The sequence below is a fragment of the Oryctolagus cuniculus genome, chromosome 8 (genome assembly GCF_964237555.1).
Source record: "Oryctolagus cuniculus chromosome 8, mOryCun1.1, whole genome shotgun sequence".
Taxonomy (NCBI): domain Eukaryota; kingdom Metazoa; phylum Chordata; class Mammalia; order Lagomorpha; family Leporidae; genus Oryctolagus; species Oryctolagus cuniculus.
The window spans coordinates 49,447,913-49,465,726 of NC_091439.1; positions in this window are offsets into that span (position 1 = coordinate 49,447,913).

The following is a 17,814-nucleotide window of genomic DNA, read 5'->3' on the forward strand; positions in this document are numbered from 1 at the left end:
TAGATTTGGGTGTGGTTTGCTGTAGATTTTCTAGATCCTTAAGATGCATTGAAAGCTTATTTATATTGATGACCATGTTTCTGTGTTTCTGTGTGTAACACATCTTTAAGCATCTTGTGCAGGGCTGGACGAGTGGTGACAAATTCTTTCAATTTCTGTTTGCTGTGAAAGGTCTTTATTTCACCTTCATTCACAAATGATAGCTTTGCAGGATATAATATTCTGGGCTGGCAGTTGTTCTCTCTTAGTACCTGGGCTATATCTCGCCATTCCCTCCTAGCTTTTAGAGTTTCTGATGAGAAGTCAGCTGTGAGTCTGATTGGAGATCCTCTGAGAGTAATCTGACGTTTCTTTCTTGCACATTTTAGGATCTTTTCATTATGTTTCACTGTGGTGAGTTTAATTACAACGTGTCGTGGTGAGGATCACTTTTGGTCATGTTTACTAGGGGTTCTATGAGCTTCCTGTACTAGGATGTCTCTGTCCTTCTCCAAACCCGGGAAGTTCTCTGCAAGTATCTCACTAAAGTGCCTTCTTAATTCTTTCTCTCTCTCCATGCCTTCAGGAACTCCTAGAACCCTAATGTTGGGTTTTTAAATAATATCCTGTAGATTCCCAACAATATTTTTTAGATTTCTAATTTCCTCTTCGTTTCTTTGGTTTGACTGTATATTTTCCTCTGCTCTATCTTCTAAGTCCGATATTCTCTCTTCTGTTTCACTGACTGTTTTTAAGGCTCTCTAATATGTTTGTCATTTGATCTATTGAATTCTTCATTTCATTTTGATTTCTCATCACTATCATAGTTTCATGTTCTACTAGTTTCTGCATTTCATTTTGATTCCTCCTTAAGATTTCATTTTCTCGAAGGAGATTTTCTATCCTGTCCAGTAAGGATTTCCATAGCTCAAACATTTGTTTTTTAAAACTTCTAATTGTTCTTATCATAAATTTTTTGAAATCCATATCTTGCATTTCTTCCATCTCATCATTTTCCATAATCTTGGCTTGTGGTGTCTTGTTCATTTGGGGGTGCCATAATGTCTTCCTTGTTCTTTTTTCTCGGTTTCTGCGTTTGTTTCTTGGCATTGTGGAGATATTCTTTGGATTCTTCTTCCCTCGCTGTGGTGTTTTTTTTCTTTTTATATTATGACTGTATGAAGTGGACTCTTTGCTTTTGATGGAGCCTTAGAGACTTGAGATGTGTGTGGCCTGAGAGCTCTGTTCGGTTCCTCAGGGTTAAGGTTGTGCCAAAAGTGACACTCCCAGGTTAGGCGTGGTAAATCTCTCTCTCTTTCTTTCTTTTTTTTGATTCAAAAGGGAATGTGAGATCCAGCAATCCCATATTAGATATATAGCCAAATGGTACAATCTCAGTTTATCATGTTTACAGCCGCAATAGACATAATGTAGAATCAACTAACGTGTACATCATCAGATGAATAAAGAATGTGATATATATGTATATATAGATGAATATACACATATTATATATATGTGTGTCTCTGTGTACATCACATTTTATATACATATTATATATATGCACACACAATGGACTATTATTCAGTTATAAAAGAGAATGAAATTCTAGCATTTGAAGCAAGTTTATAGGATCTGTAGGACATCACATTGAGTGAAGTAAGCCAGACACAGAAAGATAAATGCTACATGTTCACCCTTATATATGGGAGATAAATTTTTTTAAAAATCCTTCCATGCAAATGTCCTAAACAGCACTCTGGGCTCAGAATCAGCCCTTAAGGCATGCGGATCCTGCTGAAATGCCCATGAGAGTATTTCAGGCATGGAAAACCAAGACACTCTGGGGAAAAAAAAAAACCTAAATGAAAGATCTCCACGAGTGAGATCCCAGTGGAAAGAACTGGCCATCAAAGAAGGAGGTACCTTTCTCTGAAGGGAGGAGAGAGAACTTCCACTTTGACCCTGGCTTTGTCTAAATGTGATCAGAGTCAGTGAACTCAGGGGGCTTCCATAGCCTTGGCAGCTCATGACAAGAGCCTATGTTGATTACTGATGCCATAAACAAGAGTGTCAATTTGTTAAGTCAACAACAGGAGTCACTGTGCCCTTATTCCTCATGTAGGATCTTTGTCCTTAGTGTGCTGTACATTGAGATTTAATGCTATAACTAGTACTCAAACAGTATTTTTCACTTTATGTTTCTGTGTGGGAGCAAACTGTTGAAATCTTTACTTAATATATGCTAACTGATCTTCTGTATATAAAGAGAATGGAAAATGAATCTTGATGTGACTGGAAGGGGAGAGGGAGTGGGAAAGGGGAGGCTTGTGGGTGGGAGGGACGTTATGGGGGGGGAAGCCATTGTAATCCATAAGCTGCACTTTGGAAATTTATATTCATTAAATAAAAGTTAAAAAAAAAATCCTGCCATGTACATCAGTTTTGCTGCAAATACAGTGTTTTGTCAAATTTTGCTCTAAATCCTTGCCAACAAATTGGTAAGAATGTTATAATACTATAGTTTTAAAGATTTTTCTGACTATTTTAAAATTTAGTTTCTATGACTGAAGTTGAACATCTTTTCATTTGATTATTGTTTACAGCCTTTGCCTATTTTCCTGCTAGACTATGTTCTCTGTACTTTTTTATTTATTGAGCTGATTATTCAGTAGAGTCATTAAACCTTTGACTATAATGTAAATTAAAAATGTTATCTTAAATGTGATAAATAAAGTACTAAGTTGGAAAAAGGGACGATCAGGGAAAAAACCTGACATAACTATTTTTCTATAATACAATCAACTTTTATATACAAGTTAAAACTATATTACTCTCTTTTTCAGGTATTTAGATATTCTATTTAGCTCAGTATATAGAAAAATCATAGTCCATTTTGTGAATACGTTCCAAAATGAGTCAAAAATGCTATTGATTTTGCTATTATACTAAAATAGATTTTAGAAAGAAATATATCACTAAACACTGTGCAAGTATTATAAATGGACTGATATAATTTTTAACAGCTGAAATAGAGCATTGGAAAAATATCTTGGATTCTGCTGGCAATACACTTTCTTAGTTTACCTTTACTGAGCAAAAGAATTAAATTTTTGTGATAATATTATATTTGTAGTGAATATACTTTATTGTGATGAAACCATAGGTATCATGGTAGGTAGAATACATAAATTCTTATGTGGTGTTCATTTACTGATTTGAAGGGCATAGTGAAAAAAAAGAGGGAGAAAAAGAGGGAGATCTTTTATTTGCTGGCTTACTTTAAAATGGCTTTGAGAACCGGCTCTGGCCCAGGCTGAAACTTTGAACCAGGAACTCCATCCAGAACTTCTAAGTTGGTTGCAAGTACCAAGTACTTGGGCCATCATCTGCTTCATTCTAGGCACACCAGTATGAAGCTGTATTATCAACACAGATCAGCAAGGGTCAAACCAGCATTGCAATATGGTATGCAGGCGTTTCAAGGGGTGGCCTAACCCAGCTGTGCCACAAGGCCTGCATCTTTTGTCATGTTTTATTACTAATGTGGACAGAAATACTAAAGAAAAATAATTAGGTAGTTAGCATCTATATGAAAGAACATTGATGGTAAAGCTAAATTTTCTGAAGTAGAATAATATAGATTCATTACTATGTTTGGATACTATGATTACTATGAGTGAATGAAAAAAGATCAAATGTGTTAGATAACAGTTTTCATAAGTTCATGAAAGAGAAGTTTAAGAAAATGTGTTTAAAATGAAGAATAACATGTGTGAATGTATACAGCTATATAAGGACTGTTTGAAATCTTGACAAAAAACTACAGAGATAAAATTGCAGGCTTGACATGGATATAAAGAATCTTAGGGATTCTTAGAATTACCTGAATGTTCTCCAGTTCTAGTAAAGACACCAAGCTATCACAGACTGCTTCCTCTCAGCTCTAAAACAAAAAATGAGCAAATAATCAAAGAGGAATATATATGAATAACCAAAAACAACAAAATTATTAGGAAACACAGAGAAATTGAATTGGAATATGTGGTTGGTAGTGCTGCAACATGGAGCCAGGGGCAGATCAATGCAGCAGTGCAAAGACAGCTTATAGGCAATGTTTTTACATCTTCTCTTGGATTTTTTTTCACATTATCTCTGGAAATATTGATTGTCTAGTAGGCAGTAGTTGGAGTAAAATTTAAGCATCATTAAGGCTACACTAAGGTTGTCATTACATATCATATTGTTCTTTGATATTTGTATGTCCTCCCTCTCCAAACTCTTAAAGCTGATGGATTATACTTTCTACTACAGCTGTATGCAGGATGAAATACTCAGTATTGGGAGAAAAGTGTTCTTCTCTGGCTTGCTCTCTAAACACAAGGTGGCAGACATAAAAGTGTCAATGTCAGAATACAACATTCCTAAATGGGAAAAATATATATGAAAATAAAACTGAATAAATAATGAGAATGAATTTCTCAGACATAGGGAAAGAGGGAAATAAGCAAAGTCAAAAGAATCACAGAACGACAATTTTAAGGGATTCAGAAAATCCTACAACTAAACACATTACAGTGATATTTAGAAATATCTATACTAAAAAGAAAATTCTAAAATGTTTGTATAAAAGAGCCAGTCATGAAAAACACTCCTGTCAGATTGATATAAGATCTTTAAACAGCCATTTTAGATGTCAGCATATGGTTAAATTATAAAGCAATCATAATAATTTTAAAGCACTAAAATAAAAAAATGCTTTTAAAATATAAAAGAATAATAAAATACAAAGGTGACATTAATAAATGAAAAAGTCTTATGCTCTTAGATAAAAAATACCCTCCAAATAATTTACATGTCTAGATAACTTTTACTGAAATTTCAGTATATTCTTCATTTCAGTTTAAAACTCTATCCTGGGGCTGGCACCATGGCGCAGTAGGTTAATCCTCCGCCTGTGGCGCCGGCATTCCATATTGGGTACCAGTTCTGATCCAAGCTGCTCCTCTTCCAATCCAGCTCTCTGCTATGGCCTGGGAAAGCAGTAGAGGATGGCCCAAGTTCTTGGACCCCTTCATCTATGTGGGATACCTGGAAGAAGCACCTGGCTCCTGGCTTCAGATCAACATATCTCTGGCCATTTGAGGCCATTTGGGGAGTGAACCAATGGAAGGAAGACCTTTCCCTCTGTCTCTCCTTCTCACTGTCTATAACTCTACCTCTCAAATAAATAAAGAAATCTTTAAAAAAAAACTCTATCCTAAAATTATGAAGGGGATTAAAGATCCATGATTTGGTGAACAAATCTACTTGCCAGGAAAATAAATAAAGAAATATTTTAAAAATTGGTCAGCCGTGATTTCAAAACAAAAAATAAGAAATGACCAACATGATTACATCAAAATTAAGGACTAGTAAACATGAAAGATATTGTGGAAGAAACTAATGGATAAATTATATATTGTAAAAATATATTTGCTATACCCCCTAAATATAAGACCCTATGAAACAAATTCTCATAAATAAATAAAAATAAGGGGTAGATACAGGTGAGAAAAAAATCATAGAAAGATACTCTTATGACTACAATGAGTATGAAAAGAAGCTCAAATTTCTGAGTGATCCATACTGACATGACATGAAGCAGTATGGCAATAATTGTCAATGTCTTGGTTCCCTTAATACAGATTGTAAGGCAAGGCAAGGCCATATTGGAAGCAGTTATGGAACGTAATCACAACTGAGACAGACAAGTAAAGAAATGTGGAGAGGGAGTAACAAAAGGAGAAAAGTTCAGTTAAGAATCTCTTAATGACTTACTGCTATGGGTAACTGGGCCTCAATACTGCTGACAATTCCAAGGAAGCATATAGAATTTTTTATGAGAATGGTTCCACCAAATAACTGAGAAATGTGAAATTTATTTCTTAGTTTCTGCTTCTCATTAGTTGGAAATTTTCTGTGGACACCAAATGCCTGGAACATATAGACTTCACTGAATGTAGGTTGAGCAGATACCAGTGGCTAAATCCTCAGAGAAACATACGAAGCAGGCACTGGAATGGAGAAGCTATAGCATTTATGGCAGCTGGTATGTATAGAGATGGTCACATGGGGTAGTACATTTTCCACACTTGGGATACTCTACCTCTTGCATGATGAAATCTACTCACGGCCTGAAATGAGTCTTCTTTCACTCCTCAGAATAATGGCTGCTTATCATTAGGGGCATAATGGCTGCATGTCATCACGTGGGTGGGTTCTTCATTGCCTTTCTACACAGCTGTGACAAATTTTGTCCTATACCTTCTTATCATAGGGGATTATATGGTAAAGAGCCTTCAGTGACAAAAGTAGTGTCTCTTATCAGGACCAAAATTGGAAAGCAAATTCTCCTAGTTCTTTTACGTTATTGGAATGTCCTTTTTTTCTTTTTTTTTTTTAAAGATTTATTTGCTTATGTTGAAAGGTGGAGTTACAGAGAGACAGGAATATATATAATATATACATATATATGTATATATGTGTATATATATATACACACACAGAGAGAGAGAGAGAAAGAGAGAGAGTGAGAGAGAATATCTTCTCTCCACTGGTTCACATCCCAGATAGCCTCAACAGCCTGAGCTGGGCCAGGCTGAAGCCAGGAGCCAGGAGCTTCATCTGGGTCTCCCACATGGTAGCAAAGGGCCCAAACACTTGGGCCATCTTTGACTGATTTTCCCATGCCAGTAGCAGGAAGTAGCTGTGACACAAATTGACACTGTTACAGGTTGTCAGCATCACAGGTGGTGGCTTTTCTTTTAATTTTCTTTAAAAAAGGATTTATTTATTTGAAAGAGTTACAGAGAGGCAGATACAGAGAGAAAGAGAGAGGTCTTCCATCAGCTGGTACACTCCCCAAATGTCCACAATGTCCAGAGCTGGGCCAATCTGAGGTCCAGAGCCAGGAGCTTATTCTGAGTCTTCAATATGGATGTAGGGGCCCAAGCACTTCCCCAGGCCATAGCAGAGAGCTGGATCAAAAATGGAACAGCTGAGTCTCAAACCATTGCCCACATGGGATGCTGGCAATGCAGGGAGCTGCTTGACTCACTATGCCTCAGCATCAGCCCTTGAATGGCAGCCTTTCTAACAGGGGTGAGATAAAACCTATTGTGGTTTTTATTTGCATTTCCCTGTTGATTAACGATCAATTGGAGTTTTCTTTTTTTCTTTTTTTTATTTTTTTATTATAAACACTTCTATTCAGCAAATATAATTTTCCAAAGTACAGTTTATGGATTACAATGGCTTTTTCCCCCCATAACTTCCCTCCCACCCATACCCCTCCCATCTCCCACTCCCTCTCCCATTCCATTCACATCAAGATTCATTTTCAATTATCTTTATATACAGAAGAACGATTTAGTATATATTAAGTAAAGATTTCATCAGTTTGCACCTCACAGAACATAAAGTGTAAAATATTGTTTCAGTACTAGTTATAGCATTAATACACATTGGACAACACATTACGGGCAGAGATCCCACATGAGGAGTAAGTACACAGTGACTCCTGTTGTTGACTTAACAAATTGACACTCTTGTTTATGGCATCAGTAATCTCCCTAGGCTCTAGTCATGAGTTGTCAAGACTATGGAAGCCTCTTGAGTCGCTGACTTCGATCTTATTTAGACAAGTTCATAGTCAAAGTAGTTCTCTCCTCCCTTCAGAGAAAGGTAACTCCCCCTTTGATGGCCCGTTCTTTCCACTGGGATCTCACTCACAGAGATCTTTCTTTTAGTTTTTTTTTTATTATTTTTGCCAGAGTGTCTTGGCTTTCCATGCCTAAAATACTCTCATGGGCTCTTCAGCCAGATCTGAATGCCTTAAGGGCTGATTCTGAGGCCAGAGTGCTGTTTAGGACATCTGCCATTCTATGAGTCTGCTGTGTATTCCACTTCCCATGTTGGATCTTTCTCTCCCTTTTTGATTCTATCACTTAGTATTAGCAGACACTAGTCTTGTTTGTGTGATCCCTTTGTCTCTTAGACCTATCAGTGTGATCAATTGTGAATTGGAATTGATCACTTGAACTAGTGAGATGGCATTGGTACATGCAATTGGAGTTTTCTACATTTGCATTTTCTTAGCAATAACAGAGATCTGTGTGGCAGCATACAAATTTTCTAAATAAGAATAATTAATATAAATACAAAATTCTGGTACTTGTTGCTTTGTGTTAATATCTTTGTACTCTAACCCAAGAGTCTCACGTCTTCTTTTACATATAGAAAACTAGAAAGCTCAGCATTTGGTGATAGCATAGAATCTTGGCCTCTTCAAAACCAACCCCAATTTTGACATAAAATCATTATAAAGTTAAAGTTAATAAAAGAATCTTCACACCTCCATTGCTTCTGTCAGGCCTGAAGGTCTAACTGTATTTTGATGGTCTTCTTCTACCATCCATTAAAACTTCCTGTCAATTTTAGCCTAAATAATTTTTCCACAAGTTTTTAATCCAAAAGCCAGAGCCAGGCCCTAAATTTCAGAGAGCTTAAAGTTAGAGAAACAAAAATGACAAGACCCTCACATGGAGTGTGGTGACTGGTTTCATCCTAATTTCATACACTCTTTCCTCATAATGAGCTCAATGTACTTGATGTTATGTCCTATGTGAAAGAATTAGTTTCATAGCTGATAAATGATTTTCAGGTGCTGATTCTCTAATGTCTAGTAGGAAGCTAGGGGTTATTAAAGTAGTCATAATCGTGTCGTGCTAATGGTGCTCAAGTGCAGAGGGTGTGACAGTAGCTTGATCCCAAGTCCTCTTGATCTGTACTGTAATCTGTCTATGGGAGTTGCCTTGCACCCTGTATAGAGATACCTGAACCTGTTGCAGATGCATCTTTTACTCTGGAGTCCCATGAAACAGAAAGACTTCTGATTCCCCCTCTGCCTAGATTTCAGAGTATCAAAGAACAAGAGTGGAATTTGAAAGAATACATTTGTGCTGGTGCTGTGGCTTAGCCTTTAAAGCCGCCGCCAGCAGTGCCAGCGTCCTATATGGGCTCTGGTTTGAGTCCTGGCTGCTTACTTCTGATTCAGCTCTCTGCTGTGGCCTGGGAAAGCTGTGGACGACGGTTCAAGTTCCTGGGCCCCTGCACTCGCATGGGGGGCCCAGAGGAGGTTCCTGGCTCCTGGCTTCAGATCCGCGTAGCTCTGGCCATTGTGCCCATCTGGGGAATAAACCCTCAGATAGAAGACCTCTTTCTCTCTCTTCCTCTCTCTCTCTCTCACTCTGCCTCTCCGTAACTCTGCCTTTCAAATAAATAAATAAATCTTTATAAATAAAAAGAAAGAGTACATTTGTTAGATGGACAACAACACATTCATGGTCATAGGCTTTCTGTGTAACTCACATGGAAAATGCCTCCAGGGGCCCAGTATCTGAAACTGAGCTGATTATTTGAGTATGGTTTGGTAGGTCACCATTTTTCATCATGAATCTACGCTCCCCTCAGTGATCACACCCATGAAAAAAGTAAATGGAAATATAATGGAAGCTACTTCTGCATTTTTGAAGTTTTCCATAGTTGATCTAATATTTCTGATAAGTTCTTTTACTTCTCAGGTCAGAGACCATAAATATTTCAGCAAAGTTCTCGGTATTGTTAGGAAAAGAGTCACAGAATAGAGAGGAGGCAGTATACAAGTTTACAGCCAGACCAAATTTATTCAGAGAAAATAAATCTGTAGAGTTGTGTGACCAACTGCCAGCGTGCACATTGATGGACCATATGGCAGAAGGCCCCAACCCCAGGGGCCAGGCCTTTTGTATTTTAGGAGGGCTAGGGAAGGGGTGGGGATAGAGAGCAGCAGGCAGAGGGAAATTCCTAGAACTGGGTCGGCCTTGGGAACCTAGAGAAAAAATGCAGGATGAGGTATGAAGGCAATAGGTTGTGAGACTCAACCGAGATTCAAGGGCAAGGAATACATTCCAGTGTTTATCTATCTTTTGGGCAATGAGCAAGAATGGCTGAGGCTTAAGTCTATGTTCAATCATGTATAATCAACTACTTTACAGAGTCAAGGAACTGGGAAAATTTAAGAGGGTGGGTCTGCTACCCTATTAGGCACATGATGAAAAAGACTTCGGTGAAGGGTCCATGTACCACCTGGTATTAATATTCATTCCCTCTAGCAAGAGAATATTATGGCATTTGGCTCAGATTCCTATTTAATATTTATTTTCTTCCTTACTACATAGTTACAATTTAGGAAAATTTATAGAAAAATTTGTAATATATTCATTTTACACACTCGTGCTATCATGGGACAGACCTTCTTAAGAGATTGCAGCTCATAAATGATAGTATCTGATTTTGAGAACTGGGACACATGCTTTGAGAAACAGTAATTTTCAAAGTTACTAGAATTTGCTTTTTCTTAGTATTTATTTATATTTGTGGGATGAGGTTATGTTAATATCTTTCTTGAATGTCAACATATTTACCCAGTAAACAAATTGATGTGTGAGCCACTGCCAGCCATTACTGCAGGCTCAATCCTCCTGGTAGCCAGTATTGACTTGCTGCCCGTTAGAAGAATTATTTCAACTTTATCTCTGATGATGTCACTGGCTTCTATTTCTTGGGAATAATATAGTTGCTACCGTCATTCTAGAGCCCAGCTTTTGGGAACTTTTTGTAGCTGTAACTACGAGCTTCTCAGGGCTGCTGCCAGCCTTCACCCTCCCACCGGTGCATTCCTTACGCTTTAGTTTATGGGAATGTCACCAGTGTATTATACGGAAGCACATCCACAGAAAGATTCCCAATTCTTATGTAATAAATCTTTTCAAACAAACCCACCTCTCTGAGTCACCTGATTCCTTTACAAATTTTCTTTTAAGGCAGTGATGGTTATATTTTTCTGTAACATCGCTCAATTACTTACTTCTTCCTGCACCTACTGTTTTGCAAAGCGAATATAATTTGCAGCTCCTCCTATAAAAGGTCGGAGCATATTACTTTAGTCTATGACTCTTAACTGGATCTTTGATGCACTCACCAGTAGGATGCAGTGAGAGTGATATGTCTGTGTCTATCCTGGTGTTTAAAAAGTCTCTCATACTTTCATTCTTTCTCCTGAATCTCTGCTCCCCCATTCGAGTGAGCATGTTATCCTGGAGAATGAGGCACTAAAAGAATCAGCCATGGTGATCCTAAAATAGCTATAATCAGACTCCCTATCTACCAGCATCATATGATCATATGCCTGACATAATCAATCTGCCATAAACTGAGCCCAGTGTAGAGCAGAAGAGTAAGCTACCCAACACAGTGAATTAGTGACAACTTTTCAGGCACTGGGGTTTCTGGTTTTTAGTTATATAGCAGTATTATGATGACTGAGAACTTATTAGAAAAGTACAGTCATGAGTCACACACTGATGTTTTCATTAAGAATGGACTTCATGGGGCCAGCACCGTGGATCACTTGGTTAATCCTCCACCTGCAGCGCCGGCATCCCATATGGGTGCTGAGTTCTAGTCCCGGTTGCTCCTCTTCCAGTCCAACACTCTGCTGTGGCCCGGGAGGGCAGTGGAGGATGGCCCGAGTGCTTTGGCCCCTGTGCCCACATGGGAGACCAGGAAGAAGCACCTGGCTCCTGGCTTCGGATCAGCACATCACGGCCATAGTGGCCATCTGGGGAGAGAACCAGCGGAAGAAAGACCTTATTCTCTGTCTCTCAGTCTCACTGTCTGTAACTCTACCTCTCAAATAAATAAATAAATAAAAAGGTTGGAATTTATGTGTAAACCATATATCCCATATTTCTTATGTATATATTAAGCTCTACCAGCTAGGTTTTTTTTTTTTTTTTTCTCCCTGAAGGTAAAGAGATAGAGATTCCCCCAATGCTAAATTCCCACAACATATGGGGTTGCACCTGGCCAAAGCCAGGAGACAAGAACTCATTCTGCATCTCCCACATAGTGGATGGAATCATTTGATCTGTCACTGATTGCCTCCCAGGTTATGCATAAGCAGGAAGCTGGAATTTGAAGTGGAGCTAGGACTTGAATCCCAGCATTCTGATATGAATTTTAGACATCCTAAGTGGTATCTTAATCACTACACTAAACACTTGACCCCATCAAATTTGTAAGCACATTCCATGCTGGTTCCACAAGGACAAAATTGTCTAACAAGGCATCTCTCAGAACAAATCCCTATCACTAAGTGACATGTGACTATATTTTAGCTGTGTGTTAGAGCTAGCTTCTAATATTTTTGCCAATTTTCATCTTGATTATTCAGAAGTCATTTGCATATCAATAAACTCTCTGACTAACAAGCTTAACATTCTGCTATCTTCTCATCTATGTAACACTATCCAGTTCCTTGCCCACGTGTTCTCCACTTTTATGCTGTTACGTGTTGGGCCAGTTTCTGCAGTTTTTACATAAATTATAACATCTTGTGGGCCCACATAATGTAGAACTTTTGCTTGTTATTGCTCTAGAGGTGATGATGGCCAGAGGTAAAATATAATGAGCAAAACATCACTGATGCATATCTATCTTAGGTAAGACCTTCTCTAGGCAGTGTAATTTCCCCTCCTATTGCAAGAGATAAGGAGCCAGTTTCACTACTTTAGAGCTCAGAAGAAACTGAAGTTCAAAGTTCAGAAGTTTATCCATCTATGTCCTTTCTTGGTAATCAATTTCCAGTGTTTTCTATCAAAGGCTTATTTTTGTTTAAGTGAAGGCCCCTCAGGGCGTGAATTTAGAACTTTTGGGGTTTTGCAGCTCCTTTTATCAAAAGATGAACTCAGTTTTCAGTTATGACAAAAGGCAACCAAAGATGTGAATCTCCTCAAATTTCGCTGTGAAGGACTTCTGGCTTTTAGGGTGCTCACTGGATTCATAGTTCAATGACTGGACCCTTTCCGTCCTGAAGGATTCTAGTTCTGTAATAATATGCAGCCAACTCTATTATTATTATAACTACTATCATTCCAATATTTTTAAAAGATTTTATTTATTTTATTTGAAGTCAGAGTTACACAGAGAGAGGAGAGGCAGAAAGAGAGAGAGAGAGATCTTCCATCTGCTGGTTCACACCCCAATTGGCCACAACAGCCAGAGCTGTTCCGCTCCAAAGCCAGGAGCCAGGAGCTTCCTCCTGGTCTCCCACGCGGGTGTAGGGGCCCAAGGACTTGGGCCATCTTCTACTGCTTTTCCAGGCCACAGCAGAGAACTGGACAGGAAGTGGAGCAGCAGGGTCTCGAAATGGCAGCCATATATTGGATGCCAGCACTTCAGGCCAAGGTGTTAACCCACTGAGCCACATCTCTGGCCCCTTCAATACGTTACAAGTGCTAGAGGTATTGCAAAATGCCCTGCTTTCTTTTTTATTTGTAGCGCATTCCATTCTCAACAAGTGATGGTCTAATTAACTGTGATGCCTTAGTTTAGGATTTATTATCTGTACCCGATTTCCCACTAACAGTGGGATACTTGGTATCTTCTGATTAATCCATTATTTCATCATGATGAACACTGTTATTAATATCTCAGTACAGATTTTTTTTTTAAAATTAAACTGATTTAAAAATTTGGATTAAAACTTTTTTTTTTTAATTACAGGAAGTCCAAGTGGAATGGGAAGAGAAAAAAAATAAGCTTTCATGCTTATGCATGATGCATAGTCACACAGGACCCATCCCTGGAAGGGCACTTTGTTTAGTCAAATGCACTGCTATAGCCATATCAAAATTCTTAGTAATTTAATCGTTCATGGATTTTTGGAAGTGAAGAATGATGGAGCAATGAGAGTGCCTAACAGCAGAGGATATACATCCAGTGTTCCATGACTCCCCATTCCCAATAGAGCATTTGTCATGTCCCAGTATTTGGGGATTTCATAAAACAATGTGTCTTCTAATAACCAAGAAGAAAGGACAAGGACATGGGCATCGAAATATAAATTAAAATGAACTAAGTTATTACAGAAAGAGGTAACATTTCAATTCCAACAACAGAGGCTGATTGGGTAGAAAGAAAGATATGGAGCTAGAAAGGGTTTAAAAGGCTAACAATTTCACAACCATACTTCAAGGAATAGATAACACATCATTTGAAAATGACAGTTATTTCAAAAATTTCCATTCCTATTTTCGAATAGATAATTAACTAGTAAGCTCAAGATTTTATTGTGACAAAAGGATGTTCAAAATTATGTAACCCCCACCTGTCTGCTTCAGGCAAAAGAAGAATGACCCACCAGATGGGAAACTTCTTATATGTCTACCTTATGCCTCTCACATAAATAGCTTTTTTTAAACCAGAAAACATTGTAAGAATCAATGAAGTACAACATAAGAAGGATTCAACAATTAACAGTTGTCTTTCAAGATGGAAGAAAAGCCCATGAAACAAAGCATGCAACTGCATCTAGAGGGAGGGACAGGCCCTCAGCTCATAGCCAGTGAGGAAAGAAGGACACTAGTTCAACAATCTCATGGAACTGAACTCTGCCAACAGTTAGGAAGAGTAGGAACCAGATTGTTCCCTAGAACATGTAAAAAGGAATTTAGTTTAGCAAAACTGTTAACCAACAGAGATGCAAACTTATAAGTATGTATTGGCTTAAGATATTTTTAAGTATTTTGTAATAGTTTGATACAGTACCGATAGGGAACTAATACTTATATTATTTCATTATTTTTCTGATAATCTGCACAAAATATTAATTTTTAAAATAAAATTTGCCTCATGGTATTTTGTTCCATGTTCTATTTACCTGTTTGGTGAACATCTGTCATATGAGGCAATATAATGACTAAGAACATAGGTTTTCCATTCAGATTGCCTCAGTTAAAGTCAGTGATTTACTCAGCTAGTGATATGTCTTCTGTTTTCTTACTGTTCAAACTAGAGAGATAATAATTGTACGATTCTAGCTTGTTGAGAGAGGAATATATATGTGTTAATAAATGTAAATTAAGTGAAATGGCATTAAGTACAGTTCAGTGATAAAAAAAAACAGTGATTCCTAAATTTTGAATATTATATCCCATTGCCCAAAGTATAAATCTGTCTTTATTTATAAAATCACTATATATAACCTCCCATTTTATGTATTTTCAAAATGCAGTTAAATAATTCCTTAACATATTGCATTTATGTTGTGCACTCTATGTGTTTTCTTGTCTTTTACTGCTTACCAAAGCATGCCAAAATAAGGCAGTTTAAAAGTGTAACCACTTAATTAGATCAAGATTTGATGGTTTATCTGAGTAATTATCCTAGCTAGTTCAATTTATCTTTGTTAAGCTTGCTGTTGCTTCCATGATCAGTAGATAGATTATTTGGAGGTTGGGTGTTTCAGCAGGGCCTCCCTCACTCTTATGGCTTGCAGGTTGTCATCTGGCTGTGACTATTTCATGTGGCCGTCATCATCTGAAAGGCTCATCTTGGCTTCTCGTAGTACCAGTGGCACAAGCCCCAGGAGCTGGAAACCATGTCAGTATGTTTCAGACTTCTGTTTCCATCTCATTCACCAACATGGCATTGTCCAAAGCAAGTCTCAAGGCCATGCCAAGTTCAGAGTCCAAGGGAGGTTTACAAAGCTAGCAGACACAAGTAGGGACAAAGTGGTGGCAATGTTTAATGTTTGCCATATATCTAAACATCTTTTTTTTAAGATAATGCACAATAAAAGAATTTATAACTTCAACTTGTCTAGAAAATCTCTTATGTGCTTTATCTGAGTCAGATTTTTTCAATTTTATATGCTCAAATAGGCTATTAAATAATTTAGTTTGTAATGATTGTAAATATCAATATTGTTATATGAAGATGTATACAATGTATTCTATCTAATATAGTATGTGACTGATTTTTGATAAAATTAGATTTTATATTATCCTGATATTTACTACAGGTTGACAAATAGTGTGTATAGCATTCTGTTATAATTTTCAAATTATTATCCTCAGTGATTTTTTGGGCACATATATTTTCAAATCTATTGAATTTTTATAATTGAACTACATTTCATCGTTATTGCTTCCATTTTCTTACTCCTCCATCGCCGTGATAAAATGTCTGTACTTAATTTAAGTGCTGGGGACCATCATGCCATAATTGAAAGTAATAGAAACCACAAATTAAGTGATGGGTTAGTGGGTGCACGTGTGCATGTATGTGTAATACAGCTACATCTTACAAAAATGACCATATAGCATAACTACTGGGAGAACTCTGCACAGGTTTATATTAGACACTGGCAGTGTTTTTTTCCGCTCCGTTCCTGGCAATCTTAAAAGATCCATACAAATATTTTCAGAGATTCATACGAATAAATGCTATGTATCCTCCAACAATAAAGCAAATCAATTTGTTAATATATGGTGTCAAAATGTATTAAGAACTCTGTGATTTTTAACTCTGTTTTCAAACCTAGCATTTACTCAATCTACATGAGATGACTATAAGTTTTTGAATAATCCTTTATTACGTGTAGCTATTCCTCTGTAGTCTCAAAGTTCTCAAAGCAAATACATATGCCTTTAGCCTTAATAAACTGATTTTAATGGGGATATCATGTTTATTTATGTTGCATATACTTATATTTGAAAACATTATCAAAATGTGTATGAAAAGCAAACATGCTTCCAATAGTCCCAATTATGAATTCTATCAATTTCAAAATGTGATTTGTTCCTTTAAGATGTGTGTTTCTTGAAAATAATAGCTCACTAGGCTAATCCTCGGCCTTGCGGCACCGGCACCCTGGGTTCTAGTCCTGGTCGGGGTGCCGGATTCTGTCCCGGTTGCCCCTCTTCCAGGCCAGCTCTCTGCTGTGGCCAGGGAGTGCAGTGGAGGATGGCCCAAGCACTTGGGCCCTGCACCCAATGGGAGTCCAGGAGAAGTACCTGGCTCCTGCCATCAGATCAGTGCGGTGCGTGGGCCGCAGCGCGCCGGCTGACCGCGGCAGCCGCGGCGGCCATTGGAGGGTGAACCAACTGCAAAGGTCTTCCTTTCTCTCTGTCTCTCTGTCTCTCACTGTCCACTCTGCCTGTCAAAAAATAAAAAAAAAGAAAATAATAGCTTTTAATACTATGTAATGAGAGAAAAATCAAGAGATTTGGTTTTGTTAAATAATGTGTTCTTTTAACCTTTTTATTTTGGGCTAAGGACCATAACATTTCATAAATATTTCTAACCAAGGCCTGTACTGCTTTCACTGTTAGAGACAAAGAAGTCTGAATAAACTATGATAAGGGAATGAATAAACACTCAATAATCCAGACTTCAAATAATGTTGCATTTTGAGGTATGAACCAACACAGTATAAGCATTTGTACCCAAGCCAATCAATGAAGATGCCTTTATGTCAAGAAGAGGATAAGATATAGTTAAGACATCTAGTTAGGTGAGAAACAAATTAAAGCTGTGTTAATTTGTAATATGCTTTAGAAATATTGGTTTGATCCTGAAATCAAATGGGTCCACTATAGAGCAAAATGTAGAGGAAAGCATAGTTTTTCCTGCAAAATAGATAAAATTTGTCAGGTATTTATGGTAGGAAGAAGTAAAGTTGTCAATGTAACAACATAAGATTTAGAGAACCACATAAACTACTGTGATTGCTTGAAATACATGATATAATGTTGTAATTGGAGACTTTTTTTCCTAGTTTATGGTTGAAAAAGAAAATTTCCTGGGTATAAATATTGATGCATTTGTTACATATACATGTATGCAACATGTTTATTTTACATATATGCATATGTATAGAGTTGGGATTTTTTTTTTACCTTGAGTGGA